The 18856-nt window shown below is 46.6% G+C and overlaps 1 pseudogene across 1 annotated transcript; it reads left to right on the forward strand.

Annotated features, from left to right (window-relative positions):
• The first annotated feature begins 51 nt into the window (after window positions 1-51).
• On the forward strand, window positions 52-18149 carry LOC310697012 (lysozyme C, milk isozyme-like; annotated as a pseudogene). Its single transcript, XR_014530128.1, has 5 exons — window positions 52-262; window positions 6865-7079; window positions 11336-11494; window positions 16094-16172; window positions 17953-18149. The product of XR_014530128.1 is annotated as a lysozyme C, milk isozyme-like (transcript).
• Window positions 18150-18856: the final 707 nt, after the last annotated feature.

The following is an 18856-nucleotide window of genomic DNA, read 5'->3' on the forward strand; positions in this document are numbered from 1 at the left end:
TCCTTTGATCCTTGCTGTGTCCCCCCCCAACCAAACTTTTAAGCCAGTTCTGACGTCACCCCCTCCTTGGTTGTCTGTCTTACGTGTGGAGGGTGCGGCTTTGCCATGTCGCCTCCCACCCCTTGGCCTGGAGCACCCCCTCCCAGGATGGAGATGGCCAGGAGCAGGAGGGGTGGCGTGGGGTAGGGAAGGGAAGGGATGTTCACATCAAGGGAACGGGGCCAGGCAAGGCATGTGGAGTGGAAGGATACTGGAACTCTGGGTATGTGTGCAGTCCGGAATGTGAATTTGTGCAGCAGAGTTACTTTAAAAGTTATTTATGCAGGTTATAGATGTGCCTAGATGCTCTGTGAAAATGCTGCTGAATGGATGCATATGTCTGCATGTGGAGAGTTGTTGCATTGCTTTGTCACAGTTCCCTGTGATGCACTTGTAAGTATGTGTGCGTTTTTGTTTATGAGAGTTTTGTAGCTCTCTTGGAGTGGCGTGCACACCTTGACTTCCCGAGGCATGCCAATTGCTCTGTGAGTGTGTTGAATTGATGCCTTCCTTGACAACACTCCGGAGGCCCTCTGTGGGTGGCAGCCCACCCTGAACCCATCTCCTGGGATAAGGTTCCAGCAATCATGACTTTCTATTGTCAAGGCAAATCCCTTGGAACAGCAGGAGCCAGCCGGTCCACAGAGAGGCCCTTGAAAAGCTCTCTGCTTGCCACATCCCCCTTGGAATTGACTTGCAGCGTCTGCAGCCCTTCCAGCCACTGCAAAAGCATCTCCACACTCAGATCCACTGCTGTCCTAACAGGGGTGAGGTGGGGGTCATATCAGGCCACTGCTTATCATTTTGGGTTTTCCTTGCTGAAGCTTTTGTCTTTGTGACACAATTGTGGAGCTTAAAAGCAAATCCAGAGGGACAAAGGTGCCGACTGGTCTGGCAGGTAAGGGGAACCTGCAGCTAGTCCAGCATTCCAGCTCATCAGTGCTTGCAGGGTAGTGGTAAAGGACCCAAGGTGTGAATAGTGTGGCTGGGCACTGCTTGAGGCCACGTCTCACCCCGACACTGGGGAGCCAATCTCTCCCTTTTAAAACCAGACACGGTGTAATGAAAGATAACAGCAATGGCACCGGTGGCCGCTTTGTGCCACGCAAGTGCCATGCCTGCCATTAAGTGTGGGTGGTGGCTGGACAGGAAGTCCAGCAGGTCATCAAAGAGTTCTAACCTTCACCGTCTCTAACCTAGGAATCCTGCAGTGATCCAAGAATCCTGCACCTGCTTGGTTGCTATTGCAAAGGAAGAGAGGGGCATTTTGCTGCTTTTCTCTGGGAATCGCCCAATGAAACTGATGGCTGAGAGGTTCTTCAAGACTGAGAATAATGAAATAAACCTCCACACAATGTGCAGTTCACTTAAGGGCTAGAATAGATAACATGTACAGAGGACAGACTGATCATTAGATATGATAGAACAGAATCTTTCCACGTTCGGAAGCCCTACCGCTGAGAACAGGGGAGTAACAGCAGGGTGTGGCCATTGCACATGCGCCTTGGAAAAATAGAATTAGAGCTGGAAGGGACCCTGAGGGTCATCCAGTCCAACCCCAGAAACATCTGGGTGGCCTTTTTGGAAATGTGATGGTGGCCTAGAAGATGGTCTCATCCAGCAATACGATGTTTTGTGCTCTTGTGTATTGTTTCTTTATACCACCTAGAATCATAGAATCATAGAGTTGGAAGAGACCACAAGGGCCATCGAGTCCAACCCCCTGCCAAGCAGGAAACACCATCAGAGCACTCCTGACATATGGTTGTCAAGCCTCTGCTTAAAGACCTCCAAAGAAGGAGACTCCACCACACTCCTTGGCAGCAAATTCCACCTGTGTGGCTCCCCACAACCCCCCAAAGCTGCTGGGAAGTTAGTAGAAGGATGAGCCCTGAAATTGTTCATCGACTGCTGCTGTTGTGCTGATTGCCCTTCGATTGCGGTTTAATGTGATTAGGCCCTTGTGATTGCTAAGCCTTCCTCTGGGTCCCAGTGGGCAGCCTTCCTCATTATTACTAATTGGCAATCGTATGTGGAGAGGAGAGGCTGTGCCCTCAGGACATGGCACAAGGTATGGGGGGGTGGCAGATGGCAGGAAATAATAATCTCTAGCCCTCCCATAGCGCTATATGTCAATAAGCTTTTACAAATCATAGTTAAGTCTTGACCACAGTGTTGATTCTTTGAATCCAATGAATGAGTCTAATTGATGGGCTCCAGCCCACTTTTGCAGCTAGGGGGAGTACTGATTGCACATTTTCTTCTCCTTCACTAGTCAAACTAGTAAGGGTGCAGCTGGGGTGACATTTCAGTTTTCAGTAGGGGGAGATTTTAGTCTGGGTAATCCTACAGAGGCATTCATTAGAGGTACAATGAACTAGAGGTATGGCAGAAGCTGCAGTAGCATTGTGGTGGCAGTTTCTGCCCCAGAAGGGTGCATGTTCAAGGGAATGCCTCCAGGGAACCTGCACAGGGATGAAGACAATTTTGCCCCATCCTCAAGTGTGTTCACTGTTCCCTAAACATGGCTACATTGTGGTGGGAGGATTCCCAAAATGGAAACCCTAAACTCCCACTCTGGGATATATTCACACACAAGGTGGGGCAAAGGAGAAGATTGTTATCTCTGGTGTGTGAATCTGACTTCAAGCCAACATTAGTGATGTAACAACATCGTCCACCACATCAGACGGCCGCAAACCAGCACAGGGGCTGCAGCAGCTCTCCACCACTCAATGCCTTGCTGCCTAGTGGTAGGCTGGCCTTGCACATAAGAAGAACCCTGCTAGATCAGACCAGGGGACCATGTTGTCCAGCATTCTGTTCTCAGCAGTAGCCAACCAGATGCATCTGGGAAGCCTGCAAGCAGGAACTGAACGCAACGGTAATGTCTCCACCAGTGGTTCCGCCTTCAACAGCAAAGACAGAACCTAGCTATCATGAACTCAGCATGAAGAACCAGTGAGTTGGCTAGAAATGTAGGTGTTCCTAAGGAACACTCACACAGAGGTCTTCCTTGTAGCTCCCTAAAATGTCCATGTTTGCTGCCTCTGTAAGGTAGGAAAGCATCAAATTGCTATTTTCTCCACATGTTTCCCTTGAGCATGCAAAAAATGGGTCAAGAATGCAGAACTCTGCATTCTTGACCCAGTTTGATGCCTTCTCCTAACCAAACTTTTTATTGTTGCTATTATCTCCTTAGGAATTTTATCTCATTTATAGTTCTACCACAGGGATGGGAGTCCATTCATGCTGTGTGTGCCTTTAAGTGTCTGATGTTCCAGAAAGGACTTAGCAAGCCAACAGCCCCTGCTACTTCAAAGTGACTTTTGAATTGTGTGGTTGGGAGTGCAGAAAGTGTGTATTCTCCTCCTTAGATTTACATGCAGACTGAAAACATGAAGGGTGAATAGGATTGTGCCTCGTGGCTGCGTTCTTGACCTCTGCACTTCCACTGGCCTGACTTAGTACATTCACCAGAAGATGAGAACAAGCTCTACATGTGTACATGTGCCCATGCATACAGCCCATTCCTCACTGCTACTGCAGGTCTGGAGGTTGGGAGTGAGGCCAGCAGATGCACAGAGGTTAGGGAAAGAACAAGTGGGTCACAATTCCCCTCCATGCTTTTGCTCTACATCAGGTTTCCACCTTTAGCCTTCCAGAAATTGCTGAACTATAACTCCCATCATCACTGGCCATTGGCCATGTTTTCTGGTACTGGTAGGTAATTGTACTTCAGGACCTATAGCCTGCAGCACCAGTCCTATCATGCAACAAGGTGAAGCAGGTGGTGGCATTTAGAAGAATGCAGATGAAAGCAGAAAATAGTCTCTGAATGATGCAGCAAGATCCCAGGGTGGGGTGGAGGCCTCCTTTGGTGCTCTGCTTTAGGCAGCAAAAACCATCTTAGGCCAGAATTGAGAGACTGGGCCTGACTCTTCAAGGGGAGTGGTAACAGGCTGTGACATCACAGGGCGACCTCAGAGCTGAGGTTCTAGAAGCCAGATGAACTGCCAACACTGGGTGGGGTGCATTGCCTGCTGCAACTTGCTGGGCTGTTTAAGAACTTTGTGGTGGCCCTGGAGAGGTTCAGGCAGGCATTTGGGCAAAGGTAGGCTCCTCATTCTGCTAGTTAGCACTGTATGGCTTCTGGAGCTATAGACTCGGCATCTTGAAGACGAAAAACTGAGGCCTAATTCTTGCCTACGTTAGAAGTCCCACTACGCTAATTTGAAATGGATTTGAACTCCACCCTCATCAGGCAGACCATGCTAGGTTAGTAGGGTCAGTCGCTCCCAATCTTTGTGTTGAGAAAGACCATGTGTATCTTTGTGTTGTGATACACAATTTACCATGAATATTATGCCGTTAAAATAATGATAGTTTCCCAGGAAATCTCATTCAACTCACCATCCTTTGAGATGGCAATAAATGCTACACACACACACACACACACACACACACAGTCTCTCTACATCTGGAGCAATGGAATGGTCCAAATATACCTGAAGTAGAGACCATTAAGTGCCAGAATCATAAGACGTCCAGCCTGCCCATCTCCTTCTGGTCCTTTTGGGTTTGAGAGGGACACATGCTTCCAGTTTTCATTTGGAAAAATTGTGTGCCTCAGGTGTCAGAAATATGGGGGACACTGGGTTAGGCAGACACTGCTCTAAGGCAATATTCAAGAGGACATGCCGCACAGTTCACACTCTTATGTATGTTTCCTGCTTTCCTTCCCCTGGGAGAATAATTGGCATGAGGATAATAAGTTAGGTGAGGATGTTGCCAAGAGGAAAGCTTTTAATTCCTCTGTTAGCCACGCCCTTTACCAAAAGCCTGGACCATTTGCCAGGAGGTCTCAAGGCACCTAAATCAACCAAGGCTGGATTCTGAATGGAGCTTCCCAACGATAAGAGTGAATCACCAGCCTCTCAGAACCAGAAGAGACCGCTCATATCTTTTTGAATTGAAATTATAGCAACCAGTCCCCCAAGGCAGTTTGTTCTCTCCCAGGGGAAAAGCAGGGGCTGTGCTTTGAGGCAATGTAGTAGCCGAAACACAGTGTGAGGCATCAAGACAGAGCAATGCTCTTAATTTGAGAGGCAGGGCTTCTGCCTCCATGAAGCCCTGTGGGTAATAAAACACTTAGTCAACCAGGTGTTATGTTGTGTGCATATGGATGCAATCTGTGCACATGTACAGGTAGTTTATACCCAAGATGCACATGCAAATAAATCAAGATCGTGGTACTTTATTTATTTGTATCTGGTCATTTTCAAATTGTGGTGCCTGCACTGAGCCATCCCAACCTTTCCCATGCATTTACTTTTGCCAAGCAACAGCCTTCAGGGACTGCCAGTGCTGGGTCATGGGACAAGCACTGAGGAGAAAAGGGGCAACAGAGTCAAGGAGAAATCTGCAAGTCAGGAGGAAAGACTAACCACAGATGCAGGAACACACCAGAGCTCAGGAATCCCTTGATGCTCAAGCAAGATGTCCGATCCCAGCTAGTGGTCCCAACCAGGGGGAAATAGGGGCATGTACTAAGCACAGATTCAAGGGACTCAGGGTTGCAAAGTCCAAGCTCAGGATCCAGTAAGCAGATTCAGCTCATGCAGAGATCAAGCACCAGTAGGGCAGAAGTAAGCAGAGCAGAGGATGGGTCCAGATAAGTGAAATTAGGCAAAGTAGAGGCCAAGGTAGGTAGCACCCTGGACAGCTCCAGTTGGAAACTAGGCTAGAAGCCAGAGGGGACAGACTTTGGTGTTGCTGCAACAGCCAGCAAGCCCAAACGGAGCCTTAAGTGGGGCTACAGGTTCTGCTAAACAGCCTCAGTCCTCATGAAGAAGAAGAAGAAGAAGAGTTTGGATTTGATATCCCGCCTTTCACTCCCTTTAAGGAGTCTCAAAGCGGCTAACATTCTCCTTTCCCTTCCTCCCCCACATCAAACGCTCTGTGAGGTGAGTGGGGCTGAGAGACTTCAAAGAAGTGTGACTGGCCCAAGGTCACCCAGCAGCTGCATGTGGAGGAGCGGAGACGCGAACCTGGTTCCCCAGATAACGAGACTACCGCTCTTAACCACTACACCATACTGGCTCTCCTGCCATGAGGCTCTCCTGCCATGAGTGGCACTTCTACTCTTAAAAGAGGCCCGTCTTGTTTTATAACCTCCTAACTCTAGTAGCACAAGGGTGGCTGGGTCCCACTATGGTTCCACTATGGCAGGGCTGGGAAAACTGGGGTGTTGCAGATGCTGCTGGAATACAACTTCCATCATCCCTAACCATTAGCCACACTGGCTGGGACTGATGGGAACTGAAGTCCAATAGCAACTGGAGGTCCACAGGTTTCCAAGTTCTGCACTTCAGCCTCTACGCTCGAGTCTCCTTGGACTGTAATGTAGCTTTTTCAGGTGCCTGGTGCTGGAATTTCTAAGCAGGTGGGAACATTGGAGGCAAGTTCCAAGGGCAAAATTACCTCCTGGTCCATTATGCTCCCATGTGTCCATGGTCTCTTCTCCTAAGAGGAGACCAGGCCCTAGGCCATGAACCATGATGCAAGGCTCAGCTGGGACAGGAAGACCTCTATATTCCTTCCTGCCCAGAAAGATCCAATGGATGGGTGAGGTCACTCTAGTTTTAGAAGGTGGCTCCCATGGGGCAGCTGCACGTCAGTTCCAGCTACTCATGGTAGAGATGCCCACACAGCACATCTTGTCTCCTTGCTACATCATGATAACTCTCCCCAATAGTAATGTATCCTTCTCCTCCCGGGATGATCTCCAAGTCACTCTCTCTTCCCTACATTTCATTTTTGTAGATCTGGTCAGCCTGAAAAAGTCCCCTCTTCCTCCTGCTTAGCAACAGGGACAGCAGGACCAGGCCGCTGGGAAGAGATGAAGGCTCTTTTGCTGCTGCCCCTTATGGCCTGCCTTGCGGTGAAAGTCCGTAGCAAGATCTACAGTCGCTGTGAGCTGGCACAGATACTGAAACGCTGGGGAATGGATGGGCATGAGGGCTACAGCTTAGCTAACTGTGAGTAGCCAATGAGCGGTTGTCAGTTTGCTTACTGTGTTTTGTGGGAGGGTATGAAGACATGGTGCATCACCAAAACTGGCAGGATCAGCTTGTATGTGGGCAAGGAGAAGTTTGCAGAAAGCCATTGAGTGTGTGGGCAGAAATTAAAGTGGCCCCAAGAAACCAGTTTCCCAACTTGCTCTGGCTGCCATATGCTCAGATTTTCCTGGACAATACAGTGGTACCTCGGGTTACATACGCTTCAGGTTACAGACTCCACTAACCCAGAAATATTACCTCGGGTTAAGAACTTTGCTTCAGGATGAGAACAGAAATTGTGCTCCGGTGGTGCGGCGGCAGCAGGAGGTCCCATTAGCTAAAGTGGTGCTTCAGGTTAAGAACAGTTTCAGGTTAAGAACGGACCTCCGGAACGAATTAAGTACTTAGCCCGAGGTACCACTGTACTGGGATTTCAAAGGTGGAATTGACGTCCGGGGTGAATTTTAGGGTTTCCCTTTAAAAAGCTCAACAATTTTGGTGGTTTCCTGGTTTTTACTTTTTGAAGTATGGCAGCTCTAGCCTCCAGTCTCAATATTTTGCAGTCGGGTTTCAAGTGCATGCTGAAATTACAGGTTTCTGCATTAAAAGTAGATTAAAGCACTCTGTTGCTCTAGTACGACAAATCCACTTTGAAGAAAACAACAATGGACGTTATGCTTTGGAAAGCTTCTCAGACTTTCTACCCCAAGGGCCCACTTGAAATGACTGAAAATTACTGAGGCCCACCAGTCACAAAATGGTGGCACTGGGGTGGAGCCAGACACAAAGTGGTAGAAGATGGAGGCAGAGTTTGCATAATCAACTGGCAACTGAATATTCTATCTTTGGAAATTGCTGAATTGTTTGCCACAGAATTTTTATTGTGGCAAGAAGTTCCACAGCTGTGTTGTTTTTGCTAACCTGAATACAGACATTTGCTCTGTGCATCTTATGAACCAGCCTCCTCATTTTCTGCAGAATTTGCTGATTCATGGCTTCTGTAGAGGAGCTCTTTTCTTTTATATTTTTCCTCCCCCACCCACCATGCCTCAGATTGTATTTTTATCCATCTCCTGTAATTTCTTCTCCTTTTCTCCTTTTGCATCCAACCTGTACCTTATCTCTCACACCTTTCATCCCTCCTCTCCTCTTTTTACATTCACTTTCTCCTCCTCTAACAGCGTCCTCCTTCCTTTCTAGTCCCAGTTTATTTATATGTTAACAAAATAATAAATATTAACCTTTTCTTTCCCTTTCTAATTTTCTTTAACACATCCTTGCATCTCCCCACCCCCACCCCACCCGAGGAGCAAGGGGAATTCCCTTCTCTCTTCCCCAACATAATTTTCTGTCTCCTGGGCACTTTTACAGAGTATGCAATAAGTTGCTGGTGCTGGTTATAGTCCAACCAAAAGGCTATGCCACAAGTGATGGGCACAGCTTTAGGGATTTCACAGCATTACATAAATAGTGATGGTTATTTTTGTTGCCCTACCATACAGTTGCTGGTAGTATAATGATGCTATGTTGCTATTGTCCATTGAAGAAATGATTCAAATTAGAAGGGATTCCTTCAGTGTCTCCCATGCCACTGGTATGCCCCATTAGATGTTTCACTACAGTGAAATGTACTAAGCTACTGCAAAATGCAGAACGAAGTTTACTTTAAGCTGTGAGAATGCCAGTGCACTCTGGTAGGACACACTGCAGAATTTGGCTACAGGTTGTGGGGTGGGTGGCAGCTGGCAGAAATTAAAAGTGCCTTGCATCTTCTGGTAACAGCTAGAAGGCAATGGGGAGCTGGGAAGAGCTTTTGGTGGGTACAGGGTAGGAATCTAATGTCCCTGCTATAGGAAAGGCTACCATTTTCTATCCACCCACTTAACCGTACTATCTATCCCAATCGTCCACAAAGAGGAAATTGGGGGATAACTATTATTATTATTATATTTTTCTAGTACTGTATCAGACTGAAGATCAGTATCAAAGAAAGTCAAATCCTTCTGAGCTTGCATGTTGACACTGTGGGTGTGCAGAACGCATCCTGCTAATCCCAAGATCCTTTTCAAAATATATCTCTTCTGCTAGCATGTTTGCCTGCAGAACAGCTAGGGATGAGTGATTCTGTCTATTTCAGTTTCACTCAGCTTTCCACTCCTAAATTCAGCTTTCCACATTTCTGCACCAAAATCTTCATAAAGATTCATCCCTATTTTAGCTTGAATTTCCCCTAATATACACATTTTTGTATGCAGCTTTTACTAATATGCACCTTTTAAAAGCAATTCTCCTCAACATAATGTATTTTATATATCATTTCCACCAATGTATACATTTTTATATACCCTTTCCCTTAATAAATGCATTTTTTAAGACTGGTTGGTTGGGAAACTGCATCTCAAAATTTTGAGGTGTGACTTTTGAAGGATAATTGTCATATAATTATATCCAGCGCTATTTTCCTAGGAAAAGAGGTCCCTCGTTCACTTATAATTAGATCCTTTAGATCTATCCAATTACCACCCGGTTTCGAATCTTCCGTTCCTGGGTAAGGTGATTGAGAGAGCGGTTGCTGAACAGCTTGGTGGGTTTCTGGATGAAACATCGGCTCTGGATCCATTCCAGTCCGGCTTCCGCGCTGGTCATGAGACCGAGACGGCTCTGGTTGCCCTAACAGATGATCTTCGTAGACAGCTGGATCGAGTCGGGTCGGGGCTGCTGATTCTTCTAGATCTGTCAGCAGCTTTCGACATGGTTGATCACAAACTTCTGGACCACCGCCTTGCCGACGTGGGGATCCAGGGCACAGTCCTTCAATGGCTGCGCTCGTTTCTCTCTGGTCGGGGACAGAGGGTGGCGCTTGGGGGGGAATTGTCATCACGCCACTCCTTGGTGTGTGGAGTACCTCAGGGTGCGATACTCTCCCTGATGCTTTTCAACATCTTTATGCGCCCCCTCGCCCAGCTTGTCCGGAGTTTTGGGTTGGGTTGCCATCAGTATGCTGATGACACCCAACTCTATCTGTTGATGGATGGCCATCCTGACTCGGCCCCAGACACACCGACCAGATGTTTGGAAGCTGTGGCTGGATGGTTACGTGGGAGCCGGTTGAAGCTAAATCCTTCGAAGACAGAGGTCCTGTGGCTGGGACGGGACGATATGGGATTGGGGGGGCAACTCCCATCTCTTGCGGGGGCCCAATTAGTGCCAGCACCGTCCGTTAAGAGTTTGGGTGTAATCTTCGACACCTCCCTTTCCATGGAGCCGCAGATCACAGCTATAACAAAGGCGGCATTTTTCCATCTCCGCCAAGCTAAGCAGTTGGCTCCTTACTTCTCTTGCCCTGACCTAGCCACTGTGATCCACGCGACGGTCGCCTCCAGACTGGATTATTGTAACTCACTCTATGTGGGGCTGCCCTTGAGACTGACCCAGAAACTCCAGCGGGTGCAGAATGCTGCAGTGAGACTCCTTATGGGGTCTTCGCTGCGAGATCACATTCACCCAGTGCTATACCAGCTGCACTGGCTCCCGGTGGAGTACAGGATCAGGTTTAAGGTGCTGGTTTTAACCTCTAAAGCCCTATACGGCCTAGGACCCTCGTACCTACGGGACCGCCTCTCCTGGTATGCCCCACAGAGAAACTTATGGTCTTCAAATAAAAACATCTTGAAGGTCCCAGGCCACAGAGAAGTTAGGCTGGCCTCAACTAGAGCCAGGGCTTTTTCGGCTGTGGCTCCGATCTGGTGGAACACTCTGTCACAAGAGACTAGGGCCCTGCGGGACTTGACATCTTTCCGCAGGGCCTGCAAGACAGAGCTGTTCCACCAGGCCTTTGGCCAGGGCACAGCCTGACTCCCTCCCTCAGCAATCTTCGCGGAGCTCTGGCCCAATGGTTGCCAGTGGCTTGAATTAATTAATTTTATAATGAATGATTTTAGAGTGTTGTTTGTGCTGTACTTTTGTACTGTTTTATTGTTGTTAGCCGCCCTGAGCCCGGCTTCGGCTGGGGAGGGCGAGATATAAATAAATTTATTATTATTATTATTATTATTATTATTATTATTATTATTATGACAGTGGCACCCACCTGAGAGGAGCCAGAACTGAGTTCCAGTGAGGGAAAGCCCACTCACATTTTCCTTGAGACAAATTTCATCTCTGATAAAATCTGCTTTCCTAACAACTTCTTTCTGGGGGGAAAAGTGGTTAACCTGTCCACCTGTCCATCTTAGGGATCTGTTTGGCGTACTTTGCAAGTGGCTTCAACACGGAAACTGTGATGCATAACTCAGATGGCAGCTCCGAATATGGCATCTTCCAGATCAACAGTCGATCCTGGTGTGCTGATCGACACACTCTATCAAAGAACCTGTGCAGTTTATCTTGCTTTGGTGAGTGTCATTGCAAGAAGGCAGGGTGAGTGCCTGGGTTATGGTGCAACCTCCATGCTGGGCACAGCAAGCCCACAGTCTGGCCTGGCAAATCTATTTAACAGAATTTGTATGCCTCTTAATTGTAAATGGAACCTCCAAATTATTTAAAACTAGTGATCCTGCTCAGGGATTCCTTTGCAGAGAACGCTCATAACTAGCTCTGCTGCAGTCTTCCAATCTCCAGCAGATGTTCTGAGAATTTGCTAGAATCCACATAGCCACAGCTGCAACACCAGCCATTGAAAATCAGGGTGATGTAGTGGCTGTCACTCAATTAAGAGACTGTATGGATTTTTAGGGTGGGGTAATAGTCCAGTGCTGGAGAGACATAGACATTACATGTTGAAGGGCCTGTGTAAAGATCCCTGGCATATTAAGTAAGGCTCAGGCTGTAACAGCAGGGTCAAATTTCTCGAAAAAGGGGCAAATCCACATTTGTTGCACATGGCTTCCCCCAAAGGATTCTGGGAATAATAATAATAATAATAATAATAATAATAATACCTCACCCTTCTGACTGGGTTGCCCCAGCCACTATGGGCAGCTTCCAGCATATATAAAAACATAGTCAAACATTAATCGTTCTAAAGTTTCCCTTTACAGGGCTGCCTTCAGATGTTTCCTAAATGTTATATAATTACTCATCTCCTTAACATCTGACCAAAGGGCATTACACAGGGTGGGTGCCACTACTGAGAAGGCCCTCTGCCTGGTTCCCTGTAGCTTCACTTTTCGCAGTGTGGGAACTGCCAGAAGGCCCTCGGAATTGCAATTCCCCCTTCACAGAACTACAGTTCTTGGCAACCATAACAAACTACAGTTCCCAGAATTCTTTGGGGGGAAGCCATGTACTTTAGATTGGTGTTGAATATGCTTTGAATGTATCGTGTGGAACTGCCTGCTTGGGGGTTGCTCAAAACCAGAAGCTGGGCTATAATGTATATTGCAGATCACTAGGCCCAAGGAGATGCAACGTGGTTAAGGAGAAGAGTCAAGGAGAGTATTAGAGTCAAGAAGGAAGAAAAGGGAAGTATTGTCCAATTGAAAAGAACAAAAGGAGTACAAACCTTGGCAAGATAAGTGCAAGCAGATACCAAAGGATACCCAAACAGAATGGGATGAGCCCATTGCTAGAAGTTCAAGCAGTTGAACTTTTGGACAACAAGGAAATCAGAGGTGTGTTAAAGGAGGATAAAGAGATTTCAGGGAAGCAGAATGTATTCTTTGCATCTGTCTTCACAGCAGAAGATGTAGGACAGATCCCTGTCCATCGCGGAGTTGGAAGGGACCTCCAAAGGTCATCTAGTCCAACCCCCTGCAATGCAGGAATCTAAGCTAGATCATACATGACAGATGGTCCTCCAGCCTCTGCTTAAACACCTCCAAGGAAGGAGAGTCCATCAGCTCTTGTGAGAATCTGTTCCACTGTTGAATAATACATGGAGTGTAAGGCTGTCAAAGATTACTAGCTGTGATGACCACGTTCTACATCCATTGTTGTAGACAGTATGTTTCTAAACACCAGTTGGTGACCCAAAATGCTGGAGAGGGTGCACCTCCACAGGCACATACCTGCACATGTGGTGGGAGTGTCCCAAAATCCAACTATTCTGGACAACAGCCATACAAGAAATATGTAAAATAACTAAGCAAGTAATAGACAATTGGCCCTACTAAACATCTTCCAAGACAACAATGCCCATTTACACCACAAAGAACTCATAACCCACCTACTTTCAGCAGCCAGAAACACCATAGCCAGACACTGGAGAGACCTGTCAGGAGTAAGCATGGACCAATGGTACCAAATAGTATGGGAAACAGCCCTACTAGAAAAATTAACTAATAAACTGAAACTGACACGGGGACAAACAGAAGAAGACGCCTTCACCCCGGTATGGCTCCCCTTTATCACATACACAGCCCAACAGGACAATGACAATAATCCACCAACAGCATACAAATCAATATGGCTAACCTGATCCAAAACACCCACCCACCTCACTCACACACGAAAACAAAGATCACCACAGCCAATCACAAGCAAACAATCACACCCTAGGCCAACCCCAACCTCTCTCACCACCAAAGGAACACAAGTGAACAACAAAAGCACGCTGACACCAAACTCTACATACATTAAGCATAATAGAAACACCGCTACCCGACCCCACCCCATCCATCTTCCCTCTCTCCTCTCCACCCCCCTTTCTTTTTTCCTTTTTTTCTTCTCCCCCTAATGCCTCAACAAATGAAACGGATTTGTAAAAATGTTACATGGGGGGGAAAAATACGAGGCATTACACTTACTTCTGTAAAACAAGAAAATCCTTAATAAAATATTTATTTAAAAAAAACAAAACACCAGTTGGTGATAACCACAAGTGGGGAGAATGCTGTTGCGGTCAAATCCAGCTTGGAGGCTTCCCAAATGCATCTGGTTGGCCACTGTAAGAACAGGATGCTGGACAAGATAGGCCTCTGGCCTGATCCAGCAATGCTCTTCTCATGCTTCTGTGATGGGAAAGAGTCTCTGTCAAAGTTCCTGGGAAACCTCTGCCAATCAGAGTAGACAATATTGCACTTGTCAGAAAATAAAATAAAATGGGATAAAATTATAGTCTGACCCAGGCTGGATCTATATACACTGCAGAAAAAAACATGTTATGAACACTCTTAATGGAAAAATCCCATTGGTGACGAATCTATAGCTCTACAGCACCATCCGGTGTCACATGTTTATAAAGCAGTTATAACAATATAGTCGATGAGTGTAGCTGAGTCCCATGTATAAGGGCACCTGTGTTTAACTGAGTAAATGAAATCTGTTTTAAATAATTGTTGTAATGATTACTGAGCTAATGTATTTAAAGTGCTTTGTACGCTTTGGAAACCTGCCACAGAAACACTGTTATATTATTAATAGGGGCCTGTGACTAGAGAGCTGGGCTTTGCTTTCAGATCCATATGAGAATTTCCCCCTTCCTCCTCTCTTTAACATCTCTTCCCCTGCAACCCTTTGCTTCCCTCCCTGAGACTCCTTCCTCTGGCCATCACTTCCTCTGAACCACAGGCAGTTCCAGCTCTCTTGTTTTAGCCACCCAACCACCCACCACTCAGTGAGCCAGTGTGGTGTAGTGGTTAAGAGCGGTAGTCTCGTAATCTGGTGAACCGGGTTCGTGTCTCCACTCCTCCACATGCAGCTGCTGGGTGACCTTGGGCCAGTCACACTTCTTTGAAGTCTCTCAGCCCCACTCACCTCACAGAGTGTTTGTTGTGGGGGAGGAAGGGAAAGGAGAATGTTAGCCGCTTTGAGACTCCTTAAAGGGAGTGAAAGGCGGGATATCAAATCCAAACTCTTCTTCTTCTTCATTGCCCTTCATTAGGCCAGGGTCACCGACCTTTGGGGACACAGGGGCATGTTTGGAAATCAAAAGAAATTGTCACTGGCATCGAAGTACACCCCCACAAGCCCTAAACACTCCTTAATCTTCCTTTGAGAAGATCTCGATCTCAACGTAGTCCCTCCCTTGCTGGGCATTTGCCTCTTGAAGCAGCTGCATCACTCTGCCTAACGATAGGACCAACCTGCAAACAATCTGTTTCAGTCTGGCCTTTTGCACTCTGCTGAAACTGCTGCACACAGATAGCTCAGTATAAATAATTATTTAACAATATTTATCTCAGTATGTATTAATGAGACCATTAGAGGGTCCAACGGTCAAGAAGGAAGTTTTTGCATGTGCTGTAGAGGGAATTGAGGGGTAGATAAGGCTCGTCAACCTGGGAAGAAGGAAAATCTGATCCTAGGAGAAGGAAAATCTGATCCTAAATCTCTGCTGCCTTGTGGGATATCTTCAGGAGAGGAATAGGCAAGGGAGTAAACCCTACATGAATCCGGAGTGGAGTCCCTAAGGCAGTTGGATGGCTCCTTGGATGGAGCCAGTGTGGTGTAGTGGTTAAGAGCGGTAGTCTTGCAATCTGGGGAACCAGGTTCGCGTCTCCGCTCCTCCACATGCAGCTGCTGGGTGACCTTGGGCCAGTCACACTTCTGTGAAGTCTCTCAGCCCCACTCACCTCACAGAGTGTTTGTTGTGGGGGAGGAAGGGAAAGGAGAATGTTAGCCGCTTTGAGACTCCTTAGGGTAGTGATAAAGCGGGATATCAAATCCAAACTACTACTACTACTACTACTACTACTCTTCTTCTTCTTCTTCTTCTTCTTCTTCTTCTTCTTCTTCTTCTTCTTCTTCTTCTTCTTCTTCTTCTTCCTTGTGCACCTCCTTCTGGCAACTCCTGTAGCCAAGCTGGTGCCAAACATATTTCTCTGCTTTCCTTTGGACCACATCAGCAAGGACTTGTCATCTGAGCAACTCAGGACCGCCATACAATCTGCCTGTCCTGCATCCTGGGGGGGGGGGGTGTCACTTTGATACTGCTAATATAGTGATTTGACTTCACCCCCAGAGGCACACTCCATTGTCTCTCAAGACAGACAGATGCCAACAGTATATTATTGTACAGTACATAATATTGCCATTTCCTCCTCACACCCTAGATCTACTTACTGAAGAAATTATTGATGACATAATCTGTCTCAAGCGAGCTACAGCTGAACCAGAAGGCTTGGCAGACTGGTAAGGGGATGAGTTTGTCTTTCAGCAGCCTTGTCTACCTGCTCCACCCATCTTTCCATTCTGTATTATCTCCTCTTTCTGGTAGCTGTCCATCTAGCCTTAAAATCCCATTGGCAGTAAGCACCTGTGCCAATTCCATTTTCCAGTTCTTATTGGAGGGTGGGCAAGGAAGGAATGATTGCTTAAGATTTCTGGTTTGAAACCTTGAATTAATAGTAGTAAAAATAATAATAAAAAAATGCCATCCTGATCAGTGTTTGAGTGGGAGAAATATTTCAAATAACGGAACTGCAGACGCAGTCACACACACAGTTGTATTCCCCAATAGCCTGGGTCCTGAAATCTGACATTGGGACTAAACCTCGGGTTTGGATACTCATGAACACATAGTCATATAGACATATGAAACTAACTTATTGCAAGTCAATGCCGTCTAGTACTGAGATTAATCTGTTTGGCAGTAGTTCTCCAGGTTCTCAGGCAGAAATGAGTCTTTCCCATCACCTGATCCTTTTAAACTGAAGATGCTGGTGAGTTCTGGTCCATTCCCTGCACTCACTTTGCCCAAAGCCAGGAGGACTATCACTCCAGCACAGATCACCTCTGCATTCTGGACCAGACTGACCCACAAAGAGAGGGCACTGCAGTAAATTATCTACAAAGCAAAGAGATTCAGATTTTTTAGGCACACGAGACAAGGCAAGGATACCCCAAAAAGATAATTTAAGTGCAGATTAAGGCCTAGTTCTTTCTGAGGTTGTAAACCGGAGTCTGTGCTGCATCGCTCAGATTGCACTCAAAGACTTGGATGCTTCTTCATACGAAACAAAACAAAACAAAACAAAACAAAACAAAACAAAACAAAACAACACCCTACATAGACATGCTATCTGACAATGAGTTTTGTTATGTTCAGGGATGTTTTTGTATGAAGGAGCATGCAATCCTGTGAATCCCCATTGGCAATCTAAATTGGTATGACCCAGTTCCAAGTTTCAGACCCCAAAGACAAGTGGGCCAAAGAGAGACCCCAAAAGTAGTGGAGATGTCCAGATACTCACATAGGCAAGTGAGTCATAGACACACGAGAAGAATAACCACCCTGTCAAGAACACAGAATCTGATTTCTCCTCTCAGCAATTTCAGGGAGATACCGTACTATAAATAAGCATTCTCCGTGTCCTTTGTCTGTGTCAGCTGTGGGAAACCTGTGCTCCCCTGCCCAGGATATTGTTGGACTCCCAACTTGCATTAGCCTCAACCATCATGGCCAATGGGGTGGGATGATTGGAGTTGTGCTGCAGCAACATCTGGAGGGCCACAGGTTCCCCAACATCTGTGGGGGGGTCTAACGAATGGTGTGCTCAGATTGCTGTTCTCAACAAGGGCATGCATTCAGGACACACCGTTGTACAACTAGGACCTCCAAACTTTGCTGAACCCTCAGCTAAGAAGAACCCTGCTGGGTCCAGCATTTGGTTTCCACCAACGTCCCCATCCTAGCAGGGACCACAGAGACTGACAGCTACCCTGGGCCCCCATACCAGATGGATGGTTCTGTGAGCCACTATTCAAATTCCCCACAGTCCTCCAGCAACACGAGGCAGATGTGGAGAAATGCACAGCCTGATACTATCATGTCACACTTTTGCATTTCATTACAATGGAAGTACATAAGAAGCTGCCATATACAGAGTAAGGCCATGGATCCATCTGGCTCATGACTGGCTTCGCATGCTGTCTGCATTTCTTTCTCTCCCTGCTCCCCCTTTCTCCTTAGGTATGGCTGGAGAGATCATTGCCGCGGCAGAGATCTGAGTTACTGGGTCGCTGCCTGCAATCTGTGAATTAATCCATGGAACTCATGTCCTGCAAGTCACCCTGCCTACCTACGTCTTGTCTTCAGATGTAATTCCATAATGTAATCTGATTGAAGCCATAACGCTATTTTGATAAATAAACTCCATTCCCAGACAAGGCCTTGCCATGTACTTTGTCATGTCCCTGGTGTGGATACTGGGGGTGGGCATCATGGCAGGGCAGGGTTGTGGGGAGAACGGCAAGAGGAGCTGCTTGTCCAGAAAGAACGAACCAGAGTTGGCTGCATATGCTGAGCTCTGGAGTGGGATGTGTCACGCTTGTTCAGGTACATGTGCAAACATTTCTTGAGGGGTTTTTTTGTGCCTTGTTGCCCCGCAGAGGACCTTAAGGTCCACAAATGACAACACTTTGGAGGTCCCAAGTCGCAAGGTGGTTAGATTGGTCTCAACTAGGGCTAGGGCCTTTTCAGTACTGGCCCCAACTTGGTGGAACGCTCTGTCACAAGAGACTAGGGCCCTGTGGGACTTGACATCTTTCCGCAGGGCCTGCAAGAGAGAGCTGTTCCACCTGGCCTTTGGTTTGGACTCAGTCTGGCCCTTCTGTTTCCTTCCCCTTACAGTTTTGATTTACAGGCTACTTATAAAATGAGGCTGCATTTTAACCTGTATTTTAAATTGGTTTGTGTCCCCCCCCCCCTATTATGCCTTTATTGTAATTTTACTGGTGTTAGCTGCCCTGAGCCTGGCTCTGGCTGGGGAGGGTGGGGTATAAATAAAATAATAATAATAATAATAATAATAATAATAATAATAATAACAATAATAACAATAATAATAATAATAATATAATAATAATAATAATAA

This window comes from Podarcis liolepis (genome assembly GCF_965112155.1).
Source record: "Podarcis liolepis genome assembly, chromosome: 17".
NCBI classification, from domain to species: Eukaryota; Metazoa; Chordata; class Lepidosauria; order Squamata; family Lacertidae; genus Podarcis; species Podarcis liolepis.